Below are 11686 nucleotides of genomic sequence, written 5' to 3' on the forward strand. Positions count from 1 at the left end.
GGAAGGAAAAGCTTTCTCCTACAACATCCTCTTCAGAGCCCTCAACTTAGAAAAGGCAAAGGAAAAATATTTGAAGGCTCTGATCCATTTTCACAGATCAGGCAACAAAGGGTGAATTTGGAGTTGACAGGCAATAGTTAAAAACTGATACAAGTTAGAGATCTCTATATCACCAACCTGAAGTCATATTCCAACCATGAACACCGTTACTCAAGTCTGGAGTTAGGGGAAAAGTGTATAAAACATGGGTCCTGTACAGTGAATTGAGAGACAAGCAATAAATACGAGACAGTCCATTTGTCAACAGCAGAGGACAAGGCAGGGACCTGAGTGGGGCTTGAAATAGGGTAGATTTCAGAGATGTGAGGAGAAACAGGGCAGGCAAGAGGTGGGGGTGGGTGGGTAGAGGGTGTCTGCATGCAGAGACCAACACAACCAGTTTGTGGCAGATGGGTGCTGAGACCACTGGAGATAACAGATAAGCGCTGTTGAGCCCAAGGGCTCTCCACCGGATGGGAGTGTACCATGCCTACAACTAACGTTAACAAATGCTGCTGCCAGAGGGATTGTAGGAATGTGTTTTCTTTCAGAGCCCCTCTATTAAAAAAAAACAAACAAACAGAAGACTGACTAAATCACACAAGAATATGAAATAGGGAAAAATGAAGAACTTCCAAATTGGATGTCCACGTTGATTACAAATACAGTTGGCTATTGTGTTCAGAGATTTAACTTCTATAAAGCAGATTAGGTTCACAAGCGGAAGACAGCATGATCTGAGGGGTCCATCTTCTATCATCAGATCTCTAATGCACCTCTGACAGAGTACAGGCATTTGGCCTGGCTTACTAATCACTAACCCACGAGTCGGGGACTTCCCTGGTGGTCCAGTGGGTAAGACTCCACACTCCCAATGCTGCGGGCCTGGGTTGATCCCTGGTTGGGGAACTAGATTCCACGTCCCACAACTAAGAGTTTGCATGCCACAACTAAGAGTTCGTGTGCTGCAACTAAGAGCCCACGTGCCTCAAATAAGACCCAGCGCAGCCTAATACTAAAAAACAAAACAAAACAAAAAAAAACACAAATTGTTTCTGATTTTCTCTATAATCGAAAAAGAAAAACTGATGAACAACCTCATACGTGCATCTTTGTCCGTCTTATTATTTCCTTTGGAAAAATTACAAAGAGAACATACATTGTTAAAGTCATTTAGAACGTAATCAAATTATTCCCCGTCCCACCCATCCCCCACCAAAAACCATCCCCCACCAAAAACAAAAGCCAGATTGATTTATCCTTTCACTGTACACACCCAAGAGCACAGCACTCTCCACGTTGACTGTGGACACTGTCCTTCTTTTTAATCTTCACAAAAAAAGGACTTCTGCTTGTTTTAACTGACCCATCGTCATTCATGTGCTTCCTTCCTGACTTCCCACTCCTCATGCCCTTTGCCCATTTTCCACACCGGGATATTCTCACCTCATTTAATCTTTTTTTTTTTTTTTTAAATTTATTTCTGGCCGCATTGGGTCTTCGTTGCTGTGCACGGGCTTTCTCTAGTTGTGGTGAGGGGGGGCTACTCTTTGTTGCAGTGCACGGGCTTCTCAGTGCAGTGGCTTCTGTTGCGGAGCACAGGCTCTAGGCACGCAGGCTTCAGTAGTTGTGGCACGCGGGCTTAGTTGCTCCGCAGCATGTGGGATCTTCCCAAACCAGGGCTCGAACCCGTGTCCCCTGCATTGGCAGGTGGATTCTTAACCACTGCGCCACCAGGGAAGCCCTCATTTAATCTTTACAAACTCAAATATGTGAAGCAATTACTCTGAGGTCACAAAGCTAATCTGGGTGGAGCCAGCACTTGGACCCTGGACCCTGCCCCCAAGTCTAAACTCTTTCTACCACACATCCTCATTGCTGAAAGAAGATTTCAAGAATCCTCAAATAAAGTTGTACTTTAAAAAAAAATTACTTAGGAAGTGAAATCATTGCATCTGTGGATACCCAGAAGATGCAGGCAGTTTCAAAGAAAGCCAGGCGGTTGCGTTTTGTTTTTAAGCAACATGAGAAAGGAATAATGTAGACAGAATCTCCAGAAGGGAACCAGTTGGTAGTCTTAAGGTGCCCAGAGGTCCTGGTCTGGTAAGGCGGGCCCCGCCCCTGCTTTGGGTGGAGTCCCTGGAGTCTGTGGTAGGTGTTAATGCACACTGAGGTATGAGAGATCGGCAGCAGTTTCAACCAGCCCAATCTAACAAACCTGTTGGGCAAACCCTTTTGGCAAGAGCTTTTACACAGAAAAAGCCCCGCCTCTCCTCTCCCCCTCCCTTCCCGGGGGCACCACAGCCTGAGGCTGAAGGGATCCCAGGACGATCCTCCCACCTGCTAGAGGTCAGATCGGAGTGGGCCTGCAGCCCAGCTCTCCAGGCTCTGAGAGGAAGGGACACTGGCCGTGTCAGAAAAGGTGATGGAAGAGCAAATGCTGGCCACAAACTGTACCCTCTCACCCTTTTACTTGTTTTCTCCAGAACATGCACATGCATTCCACACACAGACCATATCCCGAATTCATTACCAAAAACAAGCTACGGGCTTCCCTGGTGGCGCAGTGGTTGGGGGTCCGCCTGCCGATGCAGGGGACGCGGGTTCGTGCCCCGGTCTGGGAGGATCCCGCGTGCCACGGAGCGGCTGGGCCCGTGAGCCGTGGCCGCTGAGCCTGCGCGTCCGGAGTCTGTGCTCCGCGGCGGGAGAGGCCACAGCAGTGAGAGGCCCGCATACAGAAAAAAAAAAAAAACAAGCTACAAGAATTTCTTTTCCAGGGCCTTATAGCTCATCTACTCCAACCACCTCCCGTATGGAAGAAGAAACCAAGATGCAGAGAGGCACAGAGGCTTGCCCAGGGTCAGCGCAGGGAGGAGTCGCACAGTGAGAATCATCATCACGGACAAAGTCGCATTCTCATAGCTTCTTGTGAGCCATCAACATAAAACACATGGCCAGGGGCTTCCCTGGTGGCACAGTGGTTGAGAATCTGCCTGCCAATGCAGGGGACACGGGTTCGAGCCCTGGACTGGGAAGATCCCACATGCCGCGGAGCAACTAGGCCCGTGAGCCACAATTACTGAGCCTGCGCGTCTGGAGCCTGTGCTCTGCAACAAGAGAGGCCGCGACAGTGAGAGGCCTGCGCACCGCGATGAAGAGTGGCCCCCACTCGCCGCAACTAGAGAAAGCCCCAGCACAGAAACGAAGACCCAACACAGCCAAAAATAAATAAATAAATAAAATTTAAAAGTCACATAATATAAAACATACTATTTAAAAAAAAAAAAAACACATGGCCAGCAAGGCGGACTGCAGCAGCACCACCGTGAACCCGCCCCGCCCCCAGACAGTGGTTTTATTACTTCCTTTTTGCTGTCTTAAACACTTCACACACATTTATCTGACTTACCACACCTCTTCCGTAACAAGTCTTACACACCCCACAGGGCACGTGGCCATCAAGACCAGGGGCTGGGCCATTTCATTTCAGTCTCTCTAGCATCTGCCACTCTGACAACATATTGACAGTCAATACACGTGAGGAGGACAAGAAGGACATAAACGGGGAGGGGCAGTAAAGGAACGAGGATTAAATAAAGGAAAATTTCTATTCCTTGACCTTCTTCATCTTTTGCTCCACACAAATCATTGTTGAATAATTACACACACAGGCCCTGCATTTCCAGGCCCCCAGAGACCCTCCCTGGCCCCTGGCTGTCTATGTGTCAGGCCAGGACACTCCTCTTCACAACTGTCATAAGCCTTTTCCGATTCCTGTGCTTTCCCCTCCATGCCTCACCCTCAACCATCAGGACAGCATCACTGGGTGTCATCTCAATGCAGGACATCACCTAAAAAAATCCCAGGAAACAGTCTCATATGATTAAACAAATCTGTAAACAAACTAAGGCCCAAGGGATGGGAGGAGTGGAGGAAGAAGGCAATTAAAAATTAATAACAATGCTCAAGCATAAGTTACAGTACTGGACTAGAAACTAAGTTATCATTATATAATATAAACTATATTACATAAACTAAGTTATCAAACTGACCTTGTATAAGTGCTTCTGGAAACAAGCAGGCCATCAGCCATGGCTTGGCAATCTTGGTGGACAGAGATGGGGTGGGGAGGAGGTAACTTGGGGCTTGCTATGTGGGCTGCTTCTGCCTACAGTCACACATAGAGAAAAGCTGGTGAAACCAATTAAGAAAGAATATTTTCACATAGGTACTGGAAAAGAGATTACTGTCATTTTACACAGTAAGTGCATGAAATACTCAATGAAAGACTAATTTAACGGGACTTCCCTGGTGGCACAGTGGTTAAGAATCCACCTGCCAATGCAGGGGACATGGGTTCAAGCCCTGGTCTGGGAAGATCCCACGTGCCGTGGAGAAACGAAGCCCGTGCACCACAACTACTGAGCCTGCGCTCTAGAGCCCGCGAGCCACAACTACCGAGCCCGTGTGCTGCAACCACTGAAGCCCACACGCCACAACAAGACAAGCCACTGCAATGAGAAGCCCGCGCACGGCAACAAGGAGTAGCCCCCACTCACCGCAACTAGAGAAAGTCCGTGAGCAGCAATGAAGACCCAATGCAGCCAAAAATAAATAAATAAATCTATTTAAGAAAAAGACTAATTTAACAAAATCAAACGTTGACTCTCCTCAAAGTTTTCAAAATCACATCACTCCTCACCATTTAATTCCATGGGCTATAATAAATGACCATAAAGAGAAGTAAAATTTTTTTAGATTTTAAAACAATCACTTTAATGTTAAGCAATTGGGCAGCCAAATTCAATCTGCCATTTTCCCCAACAGAGATTCACCTATGTCACTTCCAAAAGGTTCTCTACAAACTCTTTCAAATCACCAATGCCCTTCCCAATTCTATTAAATTTGGTAATCCTTGTCCCCATGAAATGTAGGGTTTGAGAGCACCTCCATCAACTCTTGCAAAATAGAAGTTTACGTTTGTTTACATTTATTTCCAAAATAAAAATATATCTCCCAAAATAAACATTGTTTGAACATGCTGCAAGCTGGGATTGCATTAATACCCGTGACATTCACTGTGTTTTTCTTAAATAATTTAATAAATTGCCTTGGGAAGTCTCAATTTCTTGGCTATTTGGATGAAGGTTTCCAGTGACAAATTTCCTTAAAGAGCATTTGCCCTTGGGTACAACAAAGGGTACAACAAAGGGGACACAAGGGGACACCAAGGAGCATAAAGTGCCATGCCTTGGGCTCCAGGACTCCCTGCTTAGCCATTTGGAGTCTCTTAGAGAAGCAGCTTTGAGATAACTGCCTGACTCACTCTTTCAAAAACATGCATGAAAATCACAGAGTTGTACAGAATTGGCATGTGCAGAGATGTAAATAATGTTGTATTAAAATAAAAAGAATCAACAGGTGTGACATCTTGAGAGAGGAGGAAAAAAGAAATGAAATGAAGAAATGGGGTGGAGGTACCAAGGACACTCCTTACAACAAGAAAAATTAACAACTGCACACCAGCCTCTACCCACTCACCAGCGGCTTTTGTAATAGGGAAGAAGAAATCTGACTCCATATTGAATCTGTTTCTTTTACTTTAAACTTTGCGTTCTATTGCTTTTGCTACAGGTTAAGAACTTTGCCTATAGCCTCCAATATACAGGACAGTCCATTCTCAAGGCTCTGACCTTTAAAGGTACAACACTTCCCCATTCATATAAAAAGCTGCAGAACAGAGAATAACATTTGCCTTGTTGGAGGTTTACAGGAGCATCATGACCTTTAGACACCTACATGGACAGCTGCAAGAACAAAGGATTCTGACACCAAGAAGTCTGCAACAACCAGCCACATCCCCTCCCCTTCTAGCATAAAAGCAGCCTGAATCCTAACCCAGGTAAGATGGTTCTTTTGGACTCCAGTCCACCATCTTCTCAGTCTGCTGGCTTTCCGAATATAGCCCCTACTCCTTGCCCCAACAATTCATCTCTCGATTTACTGGCCTGTCATGCAGTGAGCTGTCCAAGCTTGAACTCGGTAACATTTGTCCATGTGCCAGGAATTGTGCCAAAGGCCCAAGGGAATACACAGTGGTTACTGAGGTATCCTCATTTTACAGATAAGTGCACTGCTTCCAGAAACTTGTCTGAGGTTCCCAAGATGGAGAGTGGAGGGAGGGGGCAGGAACTGGGAACCCAAATGGGCAGCTCCCGGCCTGCAAGTCCATCTCAGCTGCTGCCCAACTTGAAGACAGGCAGAGAGCTGCATGGATGGCACAGCTGGGATGGAGGAGCACTTGGCACCCTGTCCTCATTAAGTGCTCTCACAAAGACCCCATCCTAGTATGCCACCCTCAAAACCCCCTCCTGGGACCCAGCAGCCCTTAAGAACAACTGCTGTCCTCACTCACACCATCGCTCATGCTGGCTCTCCCAGCCTGAGACATCCATTCTCTTGCTTCTCAATCCTGCCCCCACGCTTAAAGGTACAGGTTCAAATCCCACTGCCTTCTCCATAAGGACACCCTCGGTTCCCCTAGTGCACTGTATCTAATCCTCTCCTCCTAGCACCTGGGACTCCCCAAACTGAAGCCCCTCAAAAGGACTGCCAAGAGCTAGTTACCCAGAACCCCCCTACCCCCAGCAATGCTTCCCAGCCTGTATAGTTCCAGGTGAGCTGAGATCCACTCTCCTCACCCTGGAGGGAGGCAGGACCAAGAGGCTCCCCAGCCCACAGGCTGTAACTGTGAGGTGAAAGCACCCCAACTGCTGAGCGCCAGGCTCTGCTCTTCACACACAGAGTATCCAATGAAAATACGTGCCCCGGGGAGACCACCTCTTCTTCAGGGTCAGAGGCCATCCTCCTCCCAGAAGACCACCTCTCTAGTGACAAGTGACCCTGGGGTGGCAACTTCAGGACAGGGTACCAAACAAGCCGAGTGGCTCCCCTCTCTCCCAGCCTCCATCTCCCAGATCCCTTTCCTGCCTCTTCTCCCTTTCTCAAATGTTGTTAAATTTCACCAAGTTACCGATGGGTGCTTGAGGACTGTTCTTAGATTTTTTTTTAATATCAAAATTAATCACATGGATTTAAAATATACATCCTCAAAACAGTGACATTTTGGCTTTTTGTCCAAATGTTCTATTAAAGGGGAAGCTGTTCAACCAAGACTTACGTCTACATATTTAAAGAAGGGATGAAATAGTAACATCGCTTTCTCTGGTCACCGGCCAAGAAAAATTTATGTTGTCAAAATAAAAGAGAACATGTTGTTTGCTCAATATATGAGCACACTGCTGAGTAGCTTAGAAATTGGGCCTCTTTTACCAAGCAGTTTAAAACACCTTATTTTATTTACTTTTAAACATTTTTATCGGAGTATAGTTGATTTACAATGTTGTGTTACGTTTCAGGTGTACAACAAAGAGAATCAGTTATACATATACATATATCCGCTCTTTTTTTAGATTCTTTTCCCATATAGGCCATTACAGAGTACTGAGTAGAGTTCCCTGTGCTATACGGTAGGCCCTTATTTGTTATCTATTTTATATATGGTAGTGTGCATATGTCAATCCCAATCTCCCAATTTATCCCTCCTCCCCCTTACCCCCTGGTAACCCTAAATTTGTTTTCTTAAATCACCTAATTTTAAGTGTCTCTGTGAATGTCACCTTCATATATCATAGATTATCACCTCCCTGGAAACATCGGGGACCACAGCAATCTGTGTCTCTCAGTGTCATTTGCACGTTGTGCCCACTCCTTCCTCCCTCGCGGGGTCCAATCACTCCCAGAACTTCTGCCACCTCTACACTGATGACTCCCACACCCACACCTGGAGGTCCAGCATGAGCTTGCCCTCCCACTCTGGGTGGTGCTCACATAGCATCTTAGTCACGTGTGGGGCAGGGATAAAAAAAGAGAGGCCATCATGCTGAAACCAGAGATGGCTGCAGGAGGCTTCATTATATCACTCTCTGTTATCTGCTCATGTTTAAAAATTTCCATTATAAAGAGCCTTTTTTTTCTAAAGAGGATCCATCAGAACCTTGAGGAAAAAAAATTCAAAAGAGAGAAACAGCCAGTTAAAAATAGGAGTATTCATGAGAGATATTTTAAGTTCATCTGAAGGAAATAATTCCTTTTGTGGTGAAGGGAGAAGAAAAATAAAAGGGTTGCATCTCATTTACTTAAAGAATAAAAGCTACATAAGTTCCTTATAAACAAGCATCAAATTTAGCCATAAAATAATAAATGTAAAATACATGTCATTAGTCCCAAAGGTTAAATATTTATAGAGGATGGTATCTGTAACAAACCCACTTTGACCCTTTCACTGTTAAGACAAATAGATTTGATTCTGAAAACATCACGAGGCTTTTCATTGAACAATCTATACCCAGACTTGAAGTTGGTTTTTGTTTTTTTTAAACAACTGTGTTACTCCCTGATCAGGACTCAAAAAAACAAGAAGCACTTCAAGAAGCACTTGGATGTTAAGTGCTTTTCAAAGAAAATAAACAACAACAGAATTCTAAAGCACAAATTATAAGCCTTAGCAAGTTAATGGTTCATGGACCGTAAATATGGTCCATATTCATGACTGCAGTGGATTCAAACAATCAACATATGAGCCTGGCTGTGCAGGTTTTTTCCTATTATGCAGGGGGTGGGGATGAGGAGGGAACAAGCTAAGTGGGTTGCCATGGTTACAAAGATATTTAATGTCAGCTCAGGGACCAAAATCTACTTCAGGTTCTCCACATGGACCAGTCTCCCTTTTCAGTAAGTCAGTCCCCAGCCCCCACAAGATTACTGTCCCCTGGGACAGTCCTTGCTGCTGCTCCCCTGGGGTCCTGTATCAATGTCATCATCCACCTCAAAGCTCTCCCTCTCCAGTAGCTCCAGGCACAGGCTGCTTTTTCCCTATCCGACAACTTCCTGAAAAGGTTCCATGTCTTGTCACGGCCCTTTGCTGTGCCTTTACCTTCCCAATCCCCTTCACCCCTCTAGAATCTTCACAGTCCGCTGTCTCTCCTGACTTCCCAGAGCACCTAACACTGCTGGCCACCATCCCTACCCACCCCAAGTTCAAGACCATCCATCCCCTAACTCCAATTCTCTACAGGTTCTCTTACACCTTGGCAGCCTTTGCTCCTGGCCCCATCCCCCAAAATGGGCACTCTCCACAGTTCTGGGTTCAAGCCTATGGTGGGTCTTCCTTCGCCCTACACTCCTGTCCTCTGGACCCTCCTTCCACACCACTACCGCCTCTGAGTCCCGAGGTTAAGAAATGTCCCAACTTACCCCTATCTGTAGCTCACTTACTTCACACCTCCCTGAATTGGTTTACAAATCTCATCCCATCCACTATCTTTTTCTCTCTCACTCCCTTTCAAATAAATCACACACACAGGCACACATACACTTTATTTTTTTTATGTACCACATCCTCTTTATTTTATTTTTTTAACATCTTTATTGGGGTATAATTGCTTTACAATGGTGTGTTAGTTTCTGCTGTATAACAAAGTGAATCAGCTATACATATACATATATCCCCATATCTCCTCCCTCTTGTGTCTCCCTCCCTCCCACCCTCCCTATCTCACCCCTCTAGGTGGTCACAAAGCACCAAGCTGATCTCCCTCTGCTATGCGGCTGCTTCCCACTAGCTATCTATTTTGCATTTGGTAGTATATATATCGATGCCACTCTCTCACTTTGTCCCAGCTTACCCTTCCCACTCCCCGTGTCCTTAAGTCCATTCTCTACGTCTGCATCTTTATTCCTGTACTGCCCCTAGGTTCTTCAGAACGTTTTATTTTTTTTAAGATTCCATTCCTGTACCGTCCTTGACCTGGTTTGGGCCCTCAGTTTTCCCCCAGCAAGACTGATGAAGTGACCTAATTCAACAAATATCAAGCACCTACTTAAACCAAGCAATGTTTCAAACAGACCACAAATAATGAAGTTATATGGTCAATTATCATAAGGTTGATAAGGGCTTAGACGGAATATAAAGCACAGTACAGGGGATAAGGATGGGGACAGTCAGAGAAAGTCTCTCTTCTCAGAGGGAAGGTGGAGGGAAGGGGGCGAGACAATTCCAGGAAGAGGGAACAGCCAGTGTAAAGGCCAGAGGCTGGATAGCTCAAAGGCCAGTGTGGCTGCAGAGACTTGAGCTAGGGGTGAGGTAGGAGAGGCAGTGAACTGAGCCAAGGGCCTGACAGGTGACAGAGAACTGTGGCTTTACCATGAGGGAGACTAGGGGCCAGTGGAGGATTCCGAGTAGAAAAGTATGTAAAGCAATTTCAGTTTTTAAATATCCCCCCCCACCCCACCCCCGTTTCCTTCTGAGAATAGACTGCTGTGGGGCAAATAGGAAGCAGAGAGCCCCGTTAGGAGGCCGTAAAATGACCTGGATCCATGATCACACCCACCTTACGTCCACCTCTCTGGCTCAAGTCATCCTCCTAAACACAAGCCTGACCATGATATGTCACCACATCCTCTCCACAAGAACTTTCCATGGCTCCCCATCACCTCCGTAACTATCAAGTGTCACTTCTTCACATGGTCATCAAGGCTGCACTGTGTCCTATTACTCCTCCCTAAGCACCATGCCCTCCAAACCCACAGGATCACCTGCTGTTCCCCTGACACATCGCTACAAGCCTGCAATCCGTAACTGTCTCTGCCCTCCTTTCTCTACCCCTAAAAGTTATTTATTCATCCATCAGGGCTAAGCACAAACACAACTTCCTCAGGAGCCTTTCCTAGCTGACCCCAACACTGCACTCTTCTTGCACCTCTACCAGACCGCTCTTTCATCAGTTCCTGGTTAGAGTTCCCACCAGATTGCTAACTCCCTGACAGCAAGAACTGTGCCTGATTCATCTAGGAATACACAAGGGGCACAGTGCAAGGCTTCCACTAAGCACTCAATCAACGCATGCTGGCTAAATGAACAAATTGGCCCTTTTGTTACATATCTTCTTGAGGTCTTGGGGGGTGGAGGAGTGGAAGGAGTTGTCCAAGGACAGGTTTTCTCACTTGGCTACTGTAATCTGGAGGACAGGGGTCCCTCTGTACTCCATGGTACAGTCGCAAGTAGGGATGTGGGGATGGATCTGAAACCCAGACCTTCAAAGTATTCTGTCCTCTCAGCCAGGTATCTCTAGGAAGGCCCGTACAATTTGCTTTTCATTTGCCCAAAGCGTTGGCAACATGTTTTTCCTAGTCTCATTCTAGAAGTACACAGATGTGCACAAAAGCACCTAGAAGGATCTCAACCCAGTTAACAGTAATTACAGTATTAAGAGATGGAATTAACTTTATTTTCTTTTACTTTATCTTGATTTTTCCCTAAATAAACATAAGAAAAAAATCTCTTAGAAAGAATGCCATAGTAACATCAAGTTACATTTAAAAAATGGTTCCAAAAATAAAAAGTATTAAAAAAAAAGAAAACAAAAACCACATACACTGGAGACATGAGACCACTGAATATACAATACCACTTACAGAGGAAGACTGTAAAAACTGAAAACATTTTAAATGGGTTGTATGAAGCATGCAATTAACAACTGACCCTGTGTTTTCACTTCTGAAATAATTATTTTACAAAACATAAAGT

The sequence above is a fragment of the Lipotes vexillifer genome, unplaced genomic scaffold (assembly GCF_000442215.2).
Source record: "Lipotes vexillifer unplaced genomic scaffold, Lipotes_vexillifer_v1.1 scaffold311, whole genome shotgun sequence".
NCBI classification, from domain to species: Eukaryota; Metazoa; Chordata; class Mammalia; order Artiodactyla; family Lipotidae; genus Lipotes; species Lipotes vexillifer.